Source organism: Alosa sapidissima, chromosome 13 (assembly GCF_018492685.1).
Source record: "Alosa sapidissima isolate fAloSap1 chromosome 13, fAloSap1.pri, whole genome shotgun sequence".
Lineage (NCBI taxonomy): Eukaryota > Metazoa > Chordata > Actinopteri > Clupeiformes > Clupeidae > Alosa > Alosa sapidissima.
Window position 1 is genome coordinate 10,209,064 of NC_055969.1, and position 17,845 is coordinate 10,226,908.

At 39.6% G+C, this 17,845-nt stretch overlaps 1 long non-coding RNA gene across 1 annotated transcript; it reads right to left on the bottom strand.

The window, feature by feature from the left end:
* Positions 1-1,180: 1,180 nt before the first annotated feature.
* On the bottom strand, positions 1,181-4,280 carry LOC121680241. Its single transcript, XR_006021614.1, has 3 exons — positions 4,176-4,280; positions 3,109-3,204; positions 1,181-2,689 (listed from the first exon to the last, which is right to left on the bottom strand). It is a non-coding gene; the product is annotated as an uncharacterized LOC121680241 (long non-coding RNA).
* Positions 4,281-17,845: the final 13,565 nt, after the last annotated feature.

The window sequence follows — 17,845 nt, forward strand, 5'->3', positions numbered from 1 at the left end:
TTTGCAGGAGAAAACCCACGAATATACCGCAGACCCAGATGATGTACTGAAGGGAAATGAAAATTGAGCGGAAGTACGTAGGAGGGCGGAGCCAGGCTATAAAGGCACTCCTTCATGGTATAACATGTGCTGCCACAGAGGCTAATTCCATACAGGTAAGAAGTGCATACAGGTAAAGAGGATGGAACACTGCATTTCCCCATCAAAAACAAAAAGATGGAACAATTCAGGCCTGCACTTTACTTTTAATGAAAAGGAGGCAATTCCAAGCAGGGTTCATGTCGACTGGAGAGGATGCAAATGATATATTAATGCTTTTAGAGTAAATAGTCTGACAGGTCATTCCATCTTGTTGCACAACAGTTCAGACCAAGTGGATTGTTGTAAGAATTTCAATAACCCTCTGAGTCATTTTGTCATTGTGAATTGCATGCCATGCCACAATGCTCCTGTCTTTGGAGAACAGATATGTATCAACACTTTGATCTGATTAGGCACTTTGAGAAATCTTCTTGATAAAATATGAACTATATCTGATGTGTCATACCATTTATAGCCACTTACCCCTGTAAGCTCTTTTACTTAATGTATTATCTGTGTTCTTATAATCAATCAGTTATGATGAACTGAGTATGATCACTAGAACACCGAATGATTGTTCAGATATCCTCAATCTTGATCTGATTGAACCATCTGATGAGTCTTTTGGGGACTTTGTAAAGAGGACGAGGAGGATGCCAAAGTCATTTATTATAACTGTATGATAATTAATAATTATTCATCCACAAGTCTGGTACCATTCTGTGAAAATAATGGAATGAAGAGCTTTAGTGCTAGTCTGATGCTGAGAAGCCCTACGTTTGTTCGGTGCACATGCCGGGTCATAAATATCCTTATTGTTTGCACTGTAAAAAAATATCTGCCTAGTTTACTCAAAAAAGTAATGCAACCTATTACAAGGGCTTTTGAGTAAACAACTAGAAATAAGGCAACTTATTGTAAATGTTTTTTTGAGTATACTCGAAGAGAGGGCAGAACTTACATAATCAATTTGAAATAAAAACATCTTTCAACTATAAAAAGCTTTTTCTACCAACTATTCAGAGGACTTCAAAACACAAGTTTATGTTACTGGTTGGTACAACTTAAGATAAAAAGTAAGGAAAACTCAAAGCAACAATTAATGCAAGTGATTTATTGCAGAAATCAGTGTAGAAGCACTGCACACACAAGTAGCCTCAAAATGATCTTTTACACAGCCTAAATGCAGCATAGAATACACAGATATTTTTCAAAAATGTTTTGAAACTACAGGTTTTCACCTCTAATCAGTGAACTTTGAGCTGCACACAATCAATAAATAAATAAAAATAATTAAAAAAATGTTTTGAAGCTACAGGTTCTCAACTGTAATCAGTGAACTTTCATCTGCACACAATAAAAGAATATATCAGAAATGTTTTGAAACAATGGGGTTTCAACTATATTCAGTGATCTTTGAGCTGCACACAATCAAAAAATAATAATAATAATATTTTTTTTTTTTTTTAAAAATCACTTAATACACAGTAGGTGCTGTAGTGTTAAGATCCTGAGTGCTATGGGCCTCATAATACGAACTGTAATGAGGGAACTCTGTGTAATGAGGATAAAACATGGGATAAAATGGCTTTGAAAAGAAAATGCCATTGTTTTCAAAATTGAATAATACAATGCACTTTGTTGTACCTTTAGTCGCAAAGCAACAAAAATTGTATAAAAATGCATGGTAACATTTTACATGACGGGTAAGTACACATCACATTCATAGCAGCTGTGAAATTATCAAACTAAGTATTTATAATTTATTCATAAAACATGACTCAACATTCATTCACATCTAAGTTTAACACTGGGAAGTAAACCACATAGAGAGGACCCGGGAACTTTGGACATTTTCCCTTGAGTGTGGGCAAAGCAGCAAAATATTATAATTACCTCAAGGTGTCAACAAATCAGGGTCAACAAATACTGGTCAGCTATATGTAGTTTACCTCTCAGTCTTAAACTCGGATAAGTGATTATGAATACTTCACAACCTGTATAGTAATAATATAAGCTATTCATAAAAAATATTTAGATACGATATGATCAGATGACAAGCATAAATGACAATAAATATCGCCATTCAGATTGCCACATTTTTGAAGGGTATGAATGTAGTCATGTCTTCTAAAACGGTCACTACAGCTACTATGAATATGTTATGTACTCACCCATCAAGTAAAGCGTTACCAAATGCATAAAATTAAACTTAAAAGGTCTCGCAGTCCTAACAATCAGTACAACTTCCAATAATGTGCCATTACATCAATCAAACTATTGCAGATGTCCCTGCATTTTATTTCTGAAAGACAGGGTTCTCGCAGAACAGCTGGTAGCTCCTAGGTTGAGAAAAACCTTTTGTATCACCTCAAAAGGTATACTTGAGGTTTTTGGGGTATTGCATATCGATTGCATAAACAAGGCCCATCAAATACGTAAATGCAGATGGTACATCCTTAATATCCTGGAGAACAACAGTCTCTTCCAAAATGATGGCTGTGTTGATTACCGTAGGAAGAGATTTGACTGCTGCAACGTCATCTTCGATCACTGTGAGGATCCCAATTTTCACACCTTTGGTGTAGTCTTCCTCAGCATCTGTATCCTGAGAGTGTGCAAACACAGAAGACACCACTGATTGAGTCAAACATAATTAAAAGAAAAGCTGTATAGATTAATCAATGTTAACACAATCAAAATACTTTAGAAAGTCATCATAAATACACTACTTGGCTTGTGTACTATGCTATGTTGTGTATCCAACTGTTTTATAATAAATAAAAACACAGTTTACACATTACAATACAATGTGTCATTCAATATCAAGGGACAGGGAAGAGGAAGACGGCAAAAGGGATGCCAGAGAGACGGACAGAAGACAGGGACAAGTTGGTAAAAGGATACAAGGAGATTGGGGATAGGAAAAAGGAGGAGAGGCAGGATAAAAGAGAGGGGCCAAAGAAGTAGAGAAGAAACACAGGTGGTGAGAAGACAACATGCACAGAGAATACGATTGATTATTACCAGACATTTCTTGAAAAGACTTGTTGGGTCCTCCCTGAGGTAGAGGGGCAATCCTTCCAAGGCTATTCTTTTACGGTGTTCTGCAATCGCCATCACCTGGGCACACAGACAGAGATACAAAGATTATTTAATTCCCAAATTTTCATAATTCAGAATTAATCTGTAGTCCTTAAAGTGCATGCGTTTTCCTGGCAGCTTCGTCTTTGCTACCGCGGCCACGCATGACGTTTGTTCGCACAATCAGTGAGAAAGCCACACAATCAGTGAGAAAAAAAAAAAAAAAATCAATACATTACATGGGTTGAGGCAAGCTAAAGCTGGCAATCATGGAAATAACTTAATGTCATAGGATCAAACTATTGTTGTGAAAAGGTTGTGTCTATTTTCCTGCTCCCCTGATATAATGCTAAGGCTAATGTTGTTTATAAATTTAAATATGAATTCGTGGCGTAAAGCGTTTTTGCTCTGAGCAAAAGTAGCAAAGCGGCAGTGAAACTTGCCAGCATTGAGCAGAGCGGAAAGCAAAGGGACATACTGCTGGCGATGTAAAAACCCCTTTACAGGAGAAACATTTACATATCACTTTGTATTGTTATTAAGCAAAGTTTGGCTAACGTTAAATTAAGTCGTTGAAAACAGAAAAGTGATACCCTAAAAGGACTGGTCCAACGTTTATAAATAGTAGTCTTATTTAGATTGTAACGAAGCATCTTACAAGTTAGCAAACACAACTTTGCATGACAAGCTATGGCATTTCGCGTTTTCAGCTACAACACAAACTGTTCCCCAGGAATTTGGCTATGGACACAACTGGACAATAATAAGCTGAATTACGTGAAGCAAGGGAAACTTTCGTTGTTCAGAGGTGTACGCATAACTTTATAGTCAATATCATTGGCCAAAGTCTCACCAAAGATGTCGGTTTATGTTAGCTTCCATTAACTAGTTAACATTAGCTCGCCAGCTGAGTAGACTAACGCTAGCTAGCCATTGCAATGTTCAACAAACTATACAAGACTTGAGTTTAAGGCGATAAAATGACTGTGTAGATTGATTTTGTACTTTACCTAAGCTTTACTGCGATGTTCCTGGTCGCTATAGAGAGAAACCACAAACTTTCTGGAGATCTTCCCCGCGCACGCAATCCACCGCATAGAGTACTTCTTCTTGGCTTAGCCTTGAGCTCCTTCTGGCTCAGTGGGGAATCCCCGTAGTGATTCAAAGTACGCATGTGCCAACATGATGATCTTTTTTCAGGTGACTTCACACATAGACATAATATACATAGACGCCGCATTGGCTGCTGGAAACAAGAAATGCGGCCGCCATCTTGGACCGGTCATACTCCTCATTGCGTTGCAGCAGAAAACAAGATGACAGCACTGTGCAGCATGTTCCTGCTCAAATCGGCGGACCATACTCGGGGGATTTACTTTTCACAAGTAAGATTTAACATTACCGTACTATTGGTTGTATTTTGTATTTTCGAACAATGTGGCCTGTATCATAGCTAGATGTATGACCTTTGCAGCAAAAAAAAACGCGTGAAAATCTGTTCGGTATTCAGTGAGATATGATTAATTAAGTGTGCTGACAGCTCATTGCACCGGCCAAACAGATTACACTGAGTGGAATGGATGACCGGTCCAAGATGGCGGCTCCAAATCTCGTCAGCGCTAGTAGGGAGCAGCGGTCGATGCGGTGTCTATGTATATTATGTCTATGACTTCACAGACACAGGCAATTAAATATTGAAGTTGAGTCAACTGAGTTACAAAAGAATGTGAGATGAAGTCACAAAACTTGATAAGATAAATTCATTATATGAGTTTAGTATATTTTTCTGGTCTTTCCAGTTCTGTTTACTCCTTTACATATTCTGGCTGAAAAAATGCAAGTTCTAATTTTTACAGTGTGGTCAAAGTAATCAATGGCAAAGCAAAGGCTACTACCCAGACCTGCAGCCACATACAGTATGTCACTAACACAATTTTGAGTGCATTATTTATTTGATACAACTGTTCTAAAATGTAAAAAATAAAGTATGCTACAAGATGTAAACATAATCTTAAAAATGGTAGGTAATTATGAGAATTTTTTAAAACACACCATACGAATAGAACAACTTAATAACGTTGCATTTCACTTAGCGAAGGGAAGCTTTTGTCAGTGTATATATATATATATATATATATATATATATATATATATATGCTTTCAGAAGTACCTGACTCTTGCATCAAACCTTCAAAGAGCAAAACTGGCACTCGGTGGAGAGGGAGTGCTCTTGAAGACGACGGCCTCTTAAAAGGAACCATTTGTCCTTCCTCTCCTCTGTTTTCTGCACTTTGAGCTGAGGAGTCAGCGTCTGACCTCCAATTCTACTGTCATGTCTGCTGTGTGTCAGTGTCATGGCTGCATAAGGAGGCCAGTCAATGATCTAATGGTCCTCTCTAGTAACAGGGAGAGGGCCAAACATGCCTGAGTGCAGGTGCACAGCAAAGGGAAAGCAGTTCTTTCTTCTTTTTACACGCAGTGCCAGGTGGAGGAGATGACTTGTTGCTATGGACTTCAGATCAGTTATTGGAAAGCCTGTCTATGGCTAAGGTTTGTTTTCAGATTGCTGTTAAAGTGTACTGCTGGTAAAGTTACAGATCTTAAAGAAAAGCTTAGCATTGGTTGATGGCAGGGATCTTTTAGACTAATTTTGAACGTGGTAAGGGGAGGCACATTAATTAAATTATAGATAGATAGATAGATAGATAGAGATAGATTAGGGATGTTTTAGGCTGAAAACTCTATCTGAGACTGACTGTGTTAACTTGTAAATGATTTTTCAGCGCATGTAAGTTTGAGGGCCTGTTTGTCACTGTTAGGGACCTACCTCTGCCTAATGGTTGAGTCAGCCCCTTCATGCTATGACTACAAAGATAACTACCAGCCAGTTTTCTAATGACTATATATTATTAGAAGACAACAAAGATACAAGGCAGAAATGAATGTCTTCATTACTTTTGATTTTCTCAGTGTTTCTAGGCTATCACTGGTTTAGTGTACACACTCTTGTAAACTGCATTTTCAGTGCTACTGCAAGACATAAATGTCTTACATTTATTTATGGAAGCTCCAGCAAAAGGTGAAAGCAAACATTCTGTACTTATCCTCAAATTGCCTTTTGGCGTTTTACAAACAAGAGCTGATATCATGAATTGATAGTAGCAGCCACTGTATCAGCTGAGGAATGTGAGGCTGCTTTTTGAGTGGGAGTTAGCTGAATCTCAGCATCACACTGGTGGTGGGAGCTGATATTGTGCTTTTTCCCATTGGCACCGTCAGCATTTTAATCCTCCAGCATAAAGTGGATTTAATCAGTGTTGCGAGTCGTGCTTGTATAAACACCTTCTCTTTTGTAAACAAGAACGCCGGAGATTTGAGTTGCTTGAACTGACATAGTCTGACATAACATGACAAAGTATCAGTATTTCAGCTTACCTTGCGTGTTGTTAAAACAGTTATATCAAATTTTATGAAAGTGACTGAACAAGAAAACAACAAATGGAGAGAAAAATTATTCAGCTTTGTGAGGAAAAAAAGGAAACAGTTTGTCACATATCTAGCCTGGTGACGTTGTTTGTGACACACTTGCACTAAATGTTTTGTGATGCCATATACTGACATTTGGCAAAATAATTTCACTACGGCTATTTAAAAATGACTCAATAATAGTCTGTCTATATGCCAACGTGTTTTGAAGCAATTTTCTTCCTATTCATAACACATTATTCAGCTTCACATCAAAACAAATATAAAATATAATCCCAAGCTGTTTGCTGCTATTTACCTGTCAACTAAAGCCCCTCTTGAGAATTCATTGCATGCTAAGGTTTTAAAATTGAGTCCATTTACAGCAATACAAAGTACTTAAAAATTCCCAGGAGTCAGAGATCAGTTGGTTCAACACCAAACAACATTGTCCTTTTAAAGCTATAATTTTAGATGGAAATAAAATCTTAGTCAGAGACCTATGAAGCAGTGAGAGAGTAGGAAACAAGAGAGACATTGCAATTAGGCAGGATATGAAGAACAGACAGGTACGAGAGGGTCATGCGAGGCCAGGCTAGGGTCATGCCTACATTTATTTATTTTTATTTTAGGTTTAAAATGTGTCTCTCTTATTGATGGCATTAGTTCTGACTCGTTTCTTGTCTTTGCTGATTCATACAGGATGCAGTCAGGTGTGTATGTGTGTGTGTGTGTGTGTGTGTGTTGGGGGGGTGCATATACATATGTAACCATTTGCCTCAACAAATTGAGACTGTGTGTCGGTATTAGTTGCTTAAACTGAAGCTTAACCTACAAAACGCATGACTAAACCACCTTATTAACGTCAATGGTGGATTCCGGTCCACGCTCTAAACAGACACAATCATTTCACTGGGAGAAGTGATTAAATTAGCTCGGCGAACCCTCAACGTACACAGATGTGTGTGGACCACATGCCTACATACCAAATCCGAGCCATCGAGCATCTGTTAGTTAATGCGAACATGTGTGTCCAACGAGAGGGAGATTAATTTCTCTGCCGAGCAGGGCCCAGAACGCTTGCCCAGCAGGAGCGGGCGGCTGATGGATGGAGGAGGAAGGCCCGTGCTTGCAGCTCAGGGGCTGCAGGGCGGGAAGACTGTCTGGGCCCCGGATGGCCAGGGGCAGAGTGAGGGGGTGGGGTTGGAGGGTGATCCAGGCCCAAAGAATGGAGACAGATGGAGGGAGTGCCTCCCGGGAGCGGCCAAGGCGTTTGTCTCAATCTTGGCTGGACAAAACTTGGGACAGAATCCTCCCGCGGGGAGGCAAAGGGGTAAAAAATGAGCCTGCCAAGGTGCAACGGCCCGGCCTGCCCTTCCCTGGCCAGTAACCCTGTTCTGACTGGATCGAGTATGTGTGGGAAGAAAATGACATTATAAATGTGCCATTTTTTCCACTTTATCAATTTGCCATGATAAAAAGCATCATACAGTGTATTGGGATTCCAATTGAGTCGTATATTGCAATCATCCAGAATTCGAGAGTGAAATCGTAAACCAAACCACTGCCCTGTCTCAGTCCCATCCATTCTCTCGCTGCCTCCCTCACAATGGGGGAGCAGAACCTTAAGATTCTCCTTTTCAGGATATACTTGAAAACCTGAGCAACATGGAGCACTAGCACCCGAGACAGTTGCTCCAAATTCACACACCTTTTCCATTAGTAATGTGACAACTTAAGCAAAGTGCTCTGGTGGAAAAGAAGATGTTTGAAGTTCTGCTGAGACTGACTTGCAATGGTTTTGAGTTAAGTTGAAGTTTGTGTTAAGACAAGCTACCGGACATGCCAGTCCAGTGATCGTAATGCAAACATTGATTGATCACAGTGGTAATACAAATCAACACACAGGGAGCATGAACATGAACACAAGGAAATATGAACGAGGATCGTGAACTAGGCCGGATCATGACACTTATACAGTATTGTTGATATATGATGCCCTGATGCCATAACAACCCCACTCCCCTGTCCTAATCTGGACTAGATAGGGATATACTTGCATGCTCATGCCCAAGAAAATCTGTTTATTTTATAATTTTATTATTTTATTTATATTATTTTATTAAGGACCGATTATAAGGGACCATGTGTTTATTGGAGACTCTGATATTATTATTTTTTGGTTTGATAAATTGGTTTGTTTCATTTGTATAAAAAAAAATTGTATCTTGGTGTGCCAAGGGGTTAAAAATGTGCCGTGGCACAAAAAAGTTGAATATATTTGTAATTGTGTTTCCTTATTATATCTCAAATACTTACATTTTTAATGATAACATTTAGTGACCTACAGCTCATGGAAAATGTATGAACAATCAATATTGCAGAGGCTGGACAAGGATCACTGCATGAGATTATTTTCTATATATTCTATATATATATATATATCAGTGCAGCTCAAGTCTTAAAGTCACGGGAGACCATTGTCGCGGGGGCAGACACTTTTTCAACTTTAGACAACATCATGTGGAGTTGGACCATCATGAGTAGGCTACTCAGCTTCCGTTACATAGCCTAAATTCCATTAGCATTAAATTGATACCAAGGAAAATATTATCCACACGCTACAGTCTATGGAGGTTTGGATACAGCTAATTTCCTCATCTTCCGTATGAGATACATAACTCCAGTAACAATGCTTTTTAAAGTGCATATGGGAGATTAATTGTTTGGTTCATCACTCTGAATGACGCATCTAAACCTGCTTCTAATGAGCCAGGTGTCCCCTCCAGTACCTCACACCTACTCTGGATTATAAAAAATGAAACATGTTTTTGTAGAAAATGTCTGCCAATCATGATCAAATCCTCTTCTATTCTCAACCATACTGACTTGAATTATAGGGTAAAGGGAATAAGGTATATTATTCAGACTTCACTGTAGTTAAAAAAAACTTAATGTAACATGTTCACACAACCGCTAGGTTTTTAGAGGATCAAAATAATGGTCTGTCGTTGGTGGTAATTTTACTGAAAGGCCACATTTTTTTCTTTTGTTTTTGTTATTATGGCTGAAGTGCCCTCTTGTCTAAATAAAACATGTTAGGTGCTGGGATGCTGTAACACGTACTAGTACAAAGCCCTCTTCACATGCATGACTCACATTTAAAATCAATCACTGCAGCCAAGGAGGATGCAGAGGTTAGAGAGTGGTCTCAGGCAGAAATAAAACAATGTGAGAGTGACATGGCATTCACCACATATCTGTTGCCACTCAAATTATGCAATTACAGATTCACCTTTAGTGCAAGGAGATTTCTCAACACTACTCGTCAGCAGAGAAGTCTGAATATGAGTGACAATGGGGACTGACTTTCCTGAGAGGTCAGAAAGTTTACCATTTTCTCACTCCTTCCATAAAAGAAACTCTAAACTATGACGGGGCCACATAAAAGGTTATGCAAATGGTAATGAAAAGTGGATGGCTGCCACTGTGGCCACCAACAGCGCTAAATTACATTGCACTTACCTACCTATTATTAAAGTGATCTGACTTAATAGCCTGAATCCATTAGGGTTCATCTACTGTGCCATTAAGTACATTTTTTCCCACACAAAATGATGCCCTGGAGAGTGCTGACCCCACCATCTCTCCCAATCACAATGACAATGGTGGGGAGAGTGTTATATGGCAAAATGAGTTGACAAGAGAAAATCTTAGTACAGGTGTTCTCTTATCTTAGTACAGTACTTCTCTGTAAAGCTCAAAGCACATACAGACACACAGACAAAGACACAGACACGCACACACACACAGACGCTGCAGTGCAGGTGCATACAGTAGGTGCATTTAATATCTTTATCATCAGAGACATAAGCAGATCTTTTTTGCCCCAGGAAGGGCATATTTTCCAGGGCGCAGCTTTAAATACCCTCATTATACACCTGCAGGTCTCCAGGGAGTACAGAAAATAGCCTGTGGTGAGGCTTTAAGTTCTTAGTCAGATTATGATCTGACACTCTTCCATGAGGCGATGCAGGATTGATGTTCGGTTGGTTCGCCTATGAGCGCAATAGCCAGTGTAAACCCTTTGATCGGTTGGACACTGAAAGAAGCTCACAGTGATGGCATCAAAGTCTTTTTTCCACAATAGCCTAGCCTACCACCTCCGCACTTTGCATGGGGAGGTAGAGTCAGCGTTGATGGCGTTGGGTCAGAGCACACACATTCGGGGGTGTATGATGTGTGTTGAAGTGCTGACAGTGCAGCATGTTCTCTGGTTTAGAGAGTCACAACAGGAGCTGTAATCTTCTCAATATGGGATGCCTGAGTAGAGGATTAAAAAAAAAGAAATTCATGTGTAAATGCATTAGGTGATGTGTGTCAATGCATTCTATGGGGTAAGTATGTAAATGCATGTAATTACGAGCTAAATAAATACCTTACCATATATAGCTTTTTGTCTTCCATGTCTAATCATAATGGTATATGAATGTGACATCCAAGAGAAACAACATTAAAAACTGTTTTTGAAAACTTTACCTGACATTTACAGTACAGAGTATTCATGTGAGTAGTTGTTTTCTGGTCATATCAAGATGAAATTCACTGTCAATTGTAAGTGATATGACATATGACATATAAAGTGAAGTCTATTTATATTACATGTGTTGCTTCATATCAACAACAACAGTGATCATCCTGAGCATCATCCTGAGATAGTAATGAAACAGCAAAGATGCTAAATGCCTAAGTTACTACCATCCTGCCTGTACTTATTTAGATGGATCTGCTCTTTTATCAACACATGATCCTAAATTCTCTCTGCTAGTGGCTGCAGTATTCTTCCCCCGGATTAGAGGAGCATATCCATCTGCAGCCAAATAAATTGATGACTGATTTGGATTTTTTTTTTTAAATTCAGTCAAAAATAACAATTGATTATTATCAATTTGCACTCAAAGTCCTTATCTAAATCATAGGCTAAGATTACTCTTAGACTGAAGTAGGCTATAGCTTCTTAGCTCACATGACCAGTCCTGACATTGTCTTAGATATTTCATCAAAGTAGAGCTTTACAAATAACAATGTGAGCATTTTAATTAGAAACCCAAAGCAAGATGAAATACCTTTGCCCATTTTCTCTGGCCACCAACTGCCAAACTGACACACTGATTGAAATAAGGGTGTCCACTTGGCAAATAAATTGACTTCACCAATTAGTCTTGGTTCCTTATCTAGTAAAGCTATGTCCAGTTTGTCTCTGCCAGTAGCATTTGACATTTAAGCACACAAGCTCCAATGCATGCCTTCACAATAACTTGAGAATGTGAATGAGTTAAGAACACAGGAATCAATTATGTCAAGCACTAACATAATTTAAAGGACACAGGAGATGGTTAGCCCTAGTGGTTACCTAATGAATAAACAATTAATCTTCTATTCCAAGTAGATATCTGCTGTCAGCTCCACTGTCAAATACATTCTGATGGCATAATTAATACCCTGGATTAATTTGGGGCTGTACGTTTTTTGTTTATTGTTTTATCACCATAAGTTTAACATAACTAAAGTAATGTTACGTCCATTAAAAGCCCCAGACTCAAAGGACGGTAATCAGAACAGTGTGGTAGTTCTGCGTTATCTCTTAGGTCTCTCAAAAATGACAGGAACAGGAAGCAAATCTGAAAGAAGTGTTTCCAACGCTAACACAAGCTGAGTGGCTACCAATTGACTGTTTCTAGGAACTCACTGAATGCACAGCCCTCCGAGGTTTGTCTCTCCTCTCTCTCTCTCTCTCTCTCTCTCTCTCTCTTGCTCTCTCTCTCTGCCTGGCGAGGTGCAGAGAAACCTCCTGCTTTTTCTGCCATATCTGGAGGCATCCCTGGCTCTTCATGTGCCCATTATCACAGAGGCCTCGGCTGCATAAGGATAATGAAATGAGGACAGAGGTTTCTTCAGACCACTGTGTGTAATAGAACGCACAATGTAATGATTAATGCTCCGTGCCTCATGAATCTCGGCACTTCGGGTTTTGACAATTTCTTCAGGGGCTGCCACAAACAGCACACATTTCCTCCATCATCAAAATGTAAATGTATTTTATTGTGTTGATTCACTGAAGAATGTAAAAAAAAAATCTGGGAAGGTTTGGAGCAAATGTCAAGCAACTCTTACCCGCCCTCCACCGTGTTGGATTTGGAGATCTGGAACAAAGTATTGTGTGTTATTTATTAATATATAGTGTGCTATTTATTTAGTATGGTATTACCAATTGTATATTTATTTAGTATGGTATTACCAATTGTTAATGAATGCAGAGATTCCTGGAGCACTTTTATAAGAATGCCCAAGATACAGTATTTACAGGCCCCATGACTGAACACTTTGAATATACCTGTGGTGGTTTCTTGTCTGATCCTGAATCAGGTTTCCAACAGAGGACACTAAGACGATCAGCACCACCACATTAACAGAGGAAATTCACCAGAGTTGTTTGCTTGAAGGTCCAGAAGACTCCAGCATTGCCAAGGTCTGCGATGCTGTCACTTTTGGTCTGGGGTCTGGACAGTTATATTTATATTATTCTCTGTTGAACCGAAGAAAAAAAAAGTAAATTATGACTAATGGCTTTAGAAAAAGTAACATGAATTCTGAGTCATGAACACCAGCCTAGAGGATGCTCTGAGGATAGTCAGATCTAGGTCACAAAGACAGCCGTGGCCTACTGGTTAGCGCTTCGGACTTGTAACCGGAGAGTTGCCGGTTCGAACCCCGACCAGTAGGAATGGCTGAAGTGCCCTAACCCCTCACTGCTCCCCGGGTGCCGCTGTTGTAGCAGGCAGCTCACTGCGCCGGGATTAGTGTGTGCTTCACCTCACTGTGTGTTCACTGTGTGCTGTTTGTGTTTCACTAATTCACCGATTGGGTTAAATGCAGAGACCAAATTTCCCTCACGGGATCAAAAAAGTATATATACTTATATATACTATAATTTAATAATGATGCAAAGATAGCCTAGCCTACTGCATCAATCCGTATGTTTCATTAGGCTACTAGGCTATTTGTTTTGCCTTACTCTTTTTTTTTCCTCATTTAGGCTAGGCCTTTTTATTCAGTTATTTATCATCTTCCGTCCTTCGCACTACTTGTGTAGCGCACACATTCTCAGACCTGTCACCTGTCACTCATCATCATGTGGTGTTTGGAATCATTCCCGCGTTACAATCATCAGCCAATCAAGGTGGTCACTTCAGTCAAGCTCGTGCATGAGTAATGACGTCATCCACAGCAACGAAGACTCACTCTTAGTTTAGGAGTTGTCATTTTTCCTTACTAAGAGCCTAGGTCTGAAAGGCTTTGTGAATAACTTTTAAGAGAAAACTCCTAGCTAAAATCTTTTAGTGCGATTTAGGAGTACTCCTAGTGGTAAGATAAAAGGCTTTGTGAATACGGCCCCAGATGTCAATTTCTTGGTTCTGAATGTAGGCCTAGTCTGGTGCTCTCTTCCTCTGTCATGCTTTCGATTTCGAGTTTTGACAATGAGCAGCAGGAACAAATTGAACCCACATATACGACAATATAGGCTATAGGCCTGCTATCCGTCAGTTATGCTTAAACCCCGTTTTTTAATGCTGCCTAACAGAACATCCAGCTGAACTATAGGCCTAGTTATGAACACTAGGCTACTTTAATAATTTCCATATTTAATTTGCGGGAGTGCAGTGAATCATCGGTTTGTCCCGCACCCACGAACGCACCTCTCTCATCCCACCCACTCCCGCAAAGAGCTTTCAAAAGTTGTCCCGCGTCGCACTCTTTTGCGTCGGGACCCGCGGGTCCCGCGGGTCTACTGCGGGAGTGCAGACCTCTAGTTGCTGTTACCCCATTGCTTCTCTCGCAAGCCCGGCCTGTTGGCTGTGGATAACCCGTTGCTTTTAAAGAGAGCAAATGCACACGGTTTAGTATCTGACCACTGTTTTCCCTTGAGTTATTTGTTATTTATATTAGTTTGCAGGGGCGCCTTAATACCACCTGGGGCTATGTTTTTAAGCCCCCCCCCCCCAAACCGCACACATTAATTATGATTAAATGATACCCGGCCCGCGAACGCTTGGAGGATGAAGTTGGTCTCCAGGGTTCTGTTTTGCAATGGTTCTCTTCTTATCTTAGTGATGGATCATTTTCAGTTAGTTTAGGCAATTTCTCCTCTTCCTCTGCCCTTATAAAGTGTGGTGTTCCTCAGGGTTCCATTTTGGGCCCTCTTTTATTCTCTCTTTATATGCTACCTCTTGGCTCAATTTTTTTAAAGTATAACATTCAGTATCACTGCTATGCAGATGACACTCAGTTTTACCTGCCTGTTAACACTAATGGCATTTGTTCCTTGGAGAATATTTTTAACTGTCTTAGTGACATCAAATGCTGGATGGCAAGAAATTTTCTTCAACTGAACGAAAGTAAAACTGATATAATTATTTTTGGCCCTCCAAGTGATGTTTCTATCTTGAAAAATGCACTAGGACCTCTCTCTGCAAACTGCCACAGTGAAGTAAAGAATCTTGGGGTTTTCTTTGACTCCTCTTTAAATTTTAATAAACAAGTAAATAGTGTGGTCAAAGGCAGCTTTTTCCAGTTAAGAACCATTGCAAAACTGAAGCCCCTTTTGTCCTTCTCCGATCTTGAAACTCTTATACATGCTTTCATAACATCTAGACTAGATTATTGTAATTCATTATATGCAGGCCTGACCCACTCCATTCTCAACAGACTTCAGCTAGTTCAAAATGCAGCAGCTAGATTATTAAGTGGCTCTAAGAAACGTGAGCATATAACTCCTGTGTTGGCTAAGCTGCACTGGTTACCTGTGGAGCACAGAGTTAAGTTTAAAATTTTACTTTTTGTCTTCAAAGCCCTCAGTGGTTTGGCACCTAGTTACATAGGTGACCTACTAATTCCTTACAGCACTCCAAGATCACTTAGGTCTTCATCTCAGAATCTTCTCTATATCCCCAAAACACGCCTTAAAACTAAGGGTGATAGAGCCTTCTCTGTTGTTGCCCCCCAACTCTGGAATAGTCTACCTGTACATATTAAGTCCTCTCCAACCATTGACTGCTTTAAATCCAACTTAAAGACTTTCATTTTCTCCCAAGCTTTTAATCTACCTAAATACCCCCCCCCCCCCCCACACACACACACACACACACTCTTTATTCTTTATTTTATTTTTGACCAATTTGTTTATTATTTCAATTATGTATTTATTTTTCCCCCATGTTATGTTATTATTGTTGTTGTACCATTGTCATTGTTTTATGTTTGTTTGTAAGCACTTTGGTTCAACTCAGTTGTTTTTAAATGTGCTATAGAAATAGAAACACTTTGACATCTGCATGTAAGCATCCCAAGTAGGTTATATACCACACACAGACATAAATAATTGTAATTATTTAAGATTAGATTGTTGCACTATGCAATATTTTTTTGCGGTGTCACTTAAGAACACGTTTGAAGATAAGAAGTCGAGTAAGAAAGTGAGGAAATGTGTAGGCTTAAATGTTGATGCAGTACAGGCTAAACCACATGTTCTTTTCTCTGCTTTTACCTCATAGGCCTAATAAATAAATAAATAAATAAATAGCCTTCACTTAGCAAAGATAATGGCAAACTATTCTGGCAACGTCTCGTTTCATAACTGGATTGCATTTTTGTCCGCTTTTCATCACATTATTATGACCATTAAATGTAGGCTATAGGCCTACTATTTTGCACGCTAAAATCTGATTAATCGGGTAAACACAATAAAGAATGGGAACGTAAGTTCCCCGAAAGCATCTTAAGCCTAAGAGCGTCGTAAAGTCCCTCTTACGAACGTCTTAAGATTTGCCGACTGTTTCCCGAAACCATCGTAGCTTAAGAGCGTCGTGAAAACACTCGTAGATCTACGAGTGCTCCAGAGTACTCGTTACCGGCTATGAGCGTCTTAACAGTACTTCTCACTGAGGTCACCAACAGGACATACAGAGGAATTACAACTTAGAACACATAATCCAATTTACGTTCCCATTCTTTATTGTGTTTACCTGTGATGAATCAGATGTTAGCGTGCAAAATAGCCTACATTTAATGGTCATAATAATGTGATGAAAAGCGGACAAAAATGCAACCAAGTTATGAAACGAGACGTTGCCAGAATAGTTTGACATTATCTTTGCTAAGTGAATATTTTATTAGGCCTATGAGGTAAAAAGCAGAGAAAGCAACATGTGGTTTAGTCTGTAGCCTACTGCATCAAAATCTAAGCCTACACATTTCCTCTCTTTCTTACTCGACTTCTTTCTTATCTCCAAACGTGTTCTTAAGTGACACCGCGAAAAATTATTGCATGGTGCAACAATCTTAAAATAATTACAATTAATAATGTCTCTGTGTGGTATATAACCTACTTGGGATGCTTACATGCAGATGTCAAAGTGTTTCTATTTTCGTATTGATGTGAATTAATGTGTAGATCCGAAGTTTAAACTATAGCTGTGACGTGCAGTCACCTGACATCACTGTCAAATCAGAGGATATTTCAGAACTATTAACGTGGACAGCTCCCCCTAAGAGCATCTTAAGAGGAGTGCACGCGCGTTCACGCTACGAGCATGTTCGGGAAACAGTCAGAAAAACCAAACGAACGATCGTAAGATGAATCGTAGACAGTGGCGGTTCTAGGATTTTTCTGAGACAGGGGCCATAAAGGGGCCACATCATACACTGAGGGGCCAAGAACCGGTCAACATCCATACACAGAAAATCTCTTGTTCAGTGAGGCAGAGGCACGTTGTCTACGTGATCTGCAGGACTAAACGCGGTATACCCAAAGTCCTTTTAGGCAAGTCCCTCCACTCGACGGCCATATTGCAACGCTTTTTGGTCACTCATCGGGCATCCTATTTGGCAGAAATATGCGTGTGCAAGGTTTCACGACACCAATCTTGCTCCAGCGGCAAGTTCACAACACATGATTGGCACGATGTCTTCACAACACACCATATGATTGGCTCAATGTATTCACATCACACCACATGATTGGCTCAATGTATTCACATGTTGACGTTTTGCCGAGGAAGGGGTGGGATATGTGTAGACAACGCCATTGGCGTTACAAACTAGCCCCATGCATTTCTATGGAGGATTTTTTGAGTGCTGTGTCTCCTCATTAGAAAGT